General features: G+C 40.2%; 1 protein-coding gene across 8 annotated transcripts in view; it reads right to left on the minus strand.

Moving 5' to 3' along the window:
* Positions 1–5,227, minus strand: part of FOXK2 (forkhead box K2) — a 93,899-nt gene that overhangs the window by 68,635 nt on the left and 20,037 nt on the right. The window lies entirely within an intron of this gene.

A 5,227-nucleotide genomic window follows, 5' to 3' on the forward strand; every position in this document is an offset into this window, starting at 1 on the left:
CGCTGCCGCCTTCCTCGAGCCCGTGACACGCGCTGCAGCGGCCGGGGCCTCGCGTGGCACCGGGTGTCCGGAGCCCCCGGCTCTGCCCGGCGCTCAGCGGGCACCACCCGACGCTGGGGCGGGGGCAGTGCCCCAGGTGCTCCCACAGCCCTGTCTGGAAGCGGCCCCTGTTCCCCAGTGCCGGGCAGAAGAGGGGGGAACAGCCCCTGTTCTTTCCCCTTAGCCAAGATGGTTCAGAAATCAGGTCTGAGGGTGACAGCTGTTATCAGACCAAGGGTGGCGGTGGGACAGCTTTAGACCAGCTTTTGAATGCAAGACCCTCTTCACCAGGATCCAAGGAAGAGCATCTTGCAATCGAGAGCTTGTCTAATTCCATCCCACCTATGTGGCTGGCCCAGTATGAGGGCTGGCCCCAAGACAGCCTGGCCTCCTGCGTGAAGATCTCTCAACCGCCTTTGTGCCCTTGCTGGCCCTGGCGTAGATGCTTTCAAAACCAGCAGGTTCCTTCCCACACAGCACCAGCAGGGAGAGGAAAAAGCAAGGACCGCGTTTTCAAGCGTTACTGTACGTGACGTTGGCAAAATAAGTTACATTGCCTATACCACCAAGGCCCTCAGGGGGCCAGCAGGATTTACTCCAATGCCCATAAAAAAAGTTAAGGTCCAAACTCAGCCTTAACCAATTTAACTAAACATGTTTCTAAGCTAATGTTATCAAAGGGGTACAATTATTTGTGGACATGCAAACCAACTGAAGACATGCTGTTCTAAGTTTCCTTACAAACTTCAATCTAACTTTTGGGTGTAGATAAGGCTCAGTCCTTGTCCATAAAACAGGAATAACAACTACAAGTACAGAGAGAGAGTAACCTGCCAGCTATCCAAAGGTAGTATTGGATGAATCCTCCTGTGCATGACCCTAGCCAGGTAGCCACACCACCTCTTTCCCCTCAAGATCAGGTTGCTACCAAGAGCTGTGTACACATCATCAGACTCATTTTCTAAAGAAAGTGATTCTGTTCTGTACAATGAATACATACAATAAAGACAAGCTTTTGTGCATGGTAATAGGTGAGGTTGTAACAGCTGCTCCCCTCAACTCTGAACCATCCAAGCCTTGAAGAGCAGGATAGTTCAAAGCAGACACAAGGATACATTTCTCAGGGATATACTGCAGCAATCAAGACTCCTAGGCGATTGTGTTTTGTCACTTCCAGAAGGAGCTAGGTGTAGGGCATAAGAGGTGTGATTTCCCCCTCAACATGTATCCTCACAAATAAGGGCATAATCTTGCCTCTAGTTTGTTCCCTGAAGGGAGCCACTTTCAATTTTTTCCACTCTAACTCAGATCGATGGGTTTTCTTCTTTCAATATTTTAAAAGTAGATTAACAAGTTGCTCTCTGCTAACACCTCTTTTCCCCTCCTGTACTTAAAACACAGATGTTAGATGTTCTAAAATCATGAACAATTCCTATGAGCATCACACTATGGTCAAAACATACTAGACGAAAGGCCAGAAATACAAACATGAAATTCACATCAGCATTGCTGATGTTGCCTTTTTTTTTTTTTTTTTTTTTTTTTAAAGCTGTGAAGGAAATAAATGCCCCATGCTTCTTGCATTTAGTGTTTCAAACATAACATATCTTTGACATTTGCACTCACCCAGAACCTTACCTATCTGAAGCCCTATAGAAACATTTGCATATTTCTATTAAATCATAATAAAAACATGAAATCACAACATTTTCTTGGTAAGAATACATACGATGAACATGCAGGAAAAACTGCTGCTCATACCTGGTAGAAGAGGGAATGAAAAGTTTTACCAAGTTATTTAGTATCTTAACTGATCATTTGCTTTTTAGTGTTTGTATTATTGGAAAAGGAAGGCGAGAAAGCATTGCTGGCAGGGGGAATATGTTTGTATTACATTTATGAAACGTATAACTATATTCAGACTTGTTGCAAACAGACACCTAGCCCGTGCTTGCAAAGCAATAACACCTACTTACTCAGGGCCTGAACTGGAATCCTACATAGCATAACTATACCTTTTTTGGTTCCATCGTGGCTAATATGTTTTTAAACACATAGCCATTGCAAGAAATTAAGGCTACCTACAGGCATGAGCCCCACAAACATTTCCACAGAATACTTCAAAAGCAGCCGTTAATGTATTTTCAATCAATTTTTGTTTGGCAGTATAATACTATAAATATTAATGGAATGTTGGCCAACAGTTGTTTTATTAATACTAAAAATTAGACATTTAAGCAAATTTGTCAGAGTATTCAGTGAGATATGTATACTTCTCTACAGACCTTGAATACATTTGGAAATTTATTTCTTTCATACTGTAGCCACAAACAATTAATTTAAGAGGCTAACCTTAGACACCTACTGTATTGTCTCACATACAACACGCTCACATACACAGCTTGTTTCTGAAAGGCACAATGAAGGGGGGTGGTGGTGAGGTGCAGAAGAGATCTTTCCTGGTAGTAGGATAATGAGCAGCAGCAAAGAGCCAAGCCTGTGGATCACTACAGATTTCACTTTCAGTTTCAGTGCTAAGCAGCAGACCCCACTGTTTCTGCATTTCTTACATATAATATACACACACAGATTTCCAGCAGCTGATTTTTGGAAAAAATTGCATGTTGTGTGTGAGAAAATAAGGTAATCCTTGCCAGGCTGAATTTAAAAGTTTTTGAAGCTGTAAATGAATAGGCATGTAACTGCAGAAGTAAATATAAGGATCTGCCTTAACACATGCATTTTTTTTAAACTCACAACACATTGCTTTGAACACAACATGCAGTATCAGGGCAGTGGTCAGGATTATATTCCCTGGGAGTATAAAACAAGTGCAGGCCCTTTCAAGTCAACAGAGTTTTCCACGCACACCAGCAGGGAGTTTGGTTGTTAGACACATATTTGCATCTCTGCATAACGTCCATGAAGATCGGTTCCAAATGGAAAAAAAAAAAAAAAAAAAAAAAAAAAAAAAAAGCAGACTACAGTAATATATTGCTATGGGTTATTTTTTTCTTAATCTCTTTTGCCGAATCTAACTTGCACTTTGAGGTTTAGAGTGAGACTTTCTTCTATACCAAAATATACCCAACAAAGGAAGAGTGCAGGCAGTTGTGACTATGTCTGATTCTCAATTTACCCTACCCCTGGCACTGATATAGATTACAGCAGCCTAGGGCCTGCTTTAGTTACAACAGCTAGCTAGGGATCACAAGAGCCATTGGTATACCCATTGGTGGTTGTAGGCAAACAGCCAGACAAGAACTGCTATAGGGGTCCTACCTCCTCCCTAATACACCACCTACACCCAGATGATGAAAGGAGGGGAAGGTTGGGACACAAGCCAGGTGAATTCCCAACTGGCCAGCTGCAGCCAGATTAAGTCCACATTGAATGGCTCATATGGATGCTCTTTTCAACAGAATTAAATCTTTAATACTAGTTTAGTACCACAATCTACTCATAAATTAACACTTAAACATTAAAAAGCACTATTCACATAGTGGAAAAATATTAATATATGCAGCAAAGTCTTATAGTCTTTCCCTTACCATAAACAAACGTTGTAAAGAGAGTATTTTAATATTGTCTCTGCATTAGTCTATATTTAAAACATCACTCTAACACGTCTATATATTACTAAATGTAGAAATAATTGTTTTTAAAGCATCCTGCAACCAGTATAACATCCTACAAAAAGTTACACAGAATGTTCAACAGTAAGTTCTTTTAATGCTATGCTGATAACACCAAACAACAAAGTCTATTTGTGAAAACTCTGATTTTTAACCAAACAGTACACATTTTCTGCCACTCCATTTATCATTTGAAAGAAATTCATCTCCTTCCTCCATATATAATAGAAGGAGGCCACATGACAGCAGACCTCACTCTACCCTGTTTGTGATTTACCATTCAACTTTACAAAAAGGACAGGGAAGCCAAACACCTTGCACTAAACTCATCAGGGCACTATGCTGGGTCTCTACATGTGCAGGGACAGAAAGAGCCATCAGGTATACATAACCTGGTCCTGGTCTAACCACTACATAAGGAATCACAGCCTTCAGGTGAAGGGTTGGGGATCCTTTTAACCCTACATAGCCATACCGCCTGGCTCAAGGTTAGAACTGGGACTGTGGATTTGGGCCACAGAAGCAAAATCTTCTGAGGTGCTGAGCATCTATGACCCCCACTGAAGCTAACTGGAGTTCAAAGTAAACCTCACTAGTTTGGCCCCCTTTGCTGAACAGATTAATGTAGTCTAATCCACACTGAAATATTATAGCACCACCTGTTAGTCTCACAGAAATTAAGGTCAACAATTCCACTAAATATCCCTATTTTCAGTGTTTATGATTTACATATGAAATTTCAGTCAGTTCTGGATAGGGGTCAGATCTCAATGTAGATTTTTTTAATCAACCAAGCACATTTTAAATAACTGTTTATAAATTATAGTAATTCTTCACCCACTGGAAGATAATTATATTCTCACATGTAATGGGTGTGATTACATAATATTTTCATAGGCACCTATTAATGCAGGCATATACTATTCTCTCTCTTTATTGAGAGGAAAGCAATTTAGTTACATGAGGCTGAGGATTTCTATCATGAATTTTTACTGAGTGCATGTGCCCTACAGTAGGACAACAGAGGATACACTTTTCTAAATGTACAGACTTCCCATCAACACAACAACACAATAGTAGCTAGATCAATACTCTGTGGAATAAGTGTCCCTAAAAGTACTCGACACAATTGACATTAACAGCTCACCAAACCATTATGGTCCATAAATACTCCTTTATTATACATGTCTTGCATGCTTCCACTTTTAATAACCAAAAAAAATAATAATAAAAAAAAAATTTAAAAAAAAAAGTTGACGTGAAACATTATTTAAGTAGCAACACACCCACCCACCCACCCAATCAAATTTCAAAACAGCCCTTAACCTGTGCTACTGCATGTCTGTTAATTATAGTGGAATTTAGATTCTTTAATTCAGTTGTACGCAAAGTGTTTACAACACTGAAGTCATAGTCTAATCGTTGCTTAGAAGTGAGAGATTATTTTGGTCAAAAGTAAGATTTAAATTATGGATGTAATTCTAAACAAAGCAATTAAAAAAAAAAAAGGTTTGGTGGGGGAATGCTCCTTGGATGTGTATGGGGGGGGGGGG

This window comes from Alligator sinensis, unplaced genomic scaffold, assembly GCF_000455745.1.
Source record: "Alligator sinensis unplaced genomic scaffold, ASM45574v1 scaffold694_1, whole genome shotgun sequence".
NCBI classification, from domain to species: domain Eukaryota; kingdom Metazoa; phylum Chordata; order Crocodylia; family Alligatoridae; genus Alligator; species Alligator sinensis.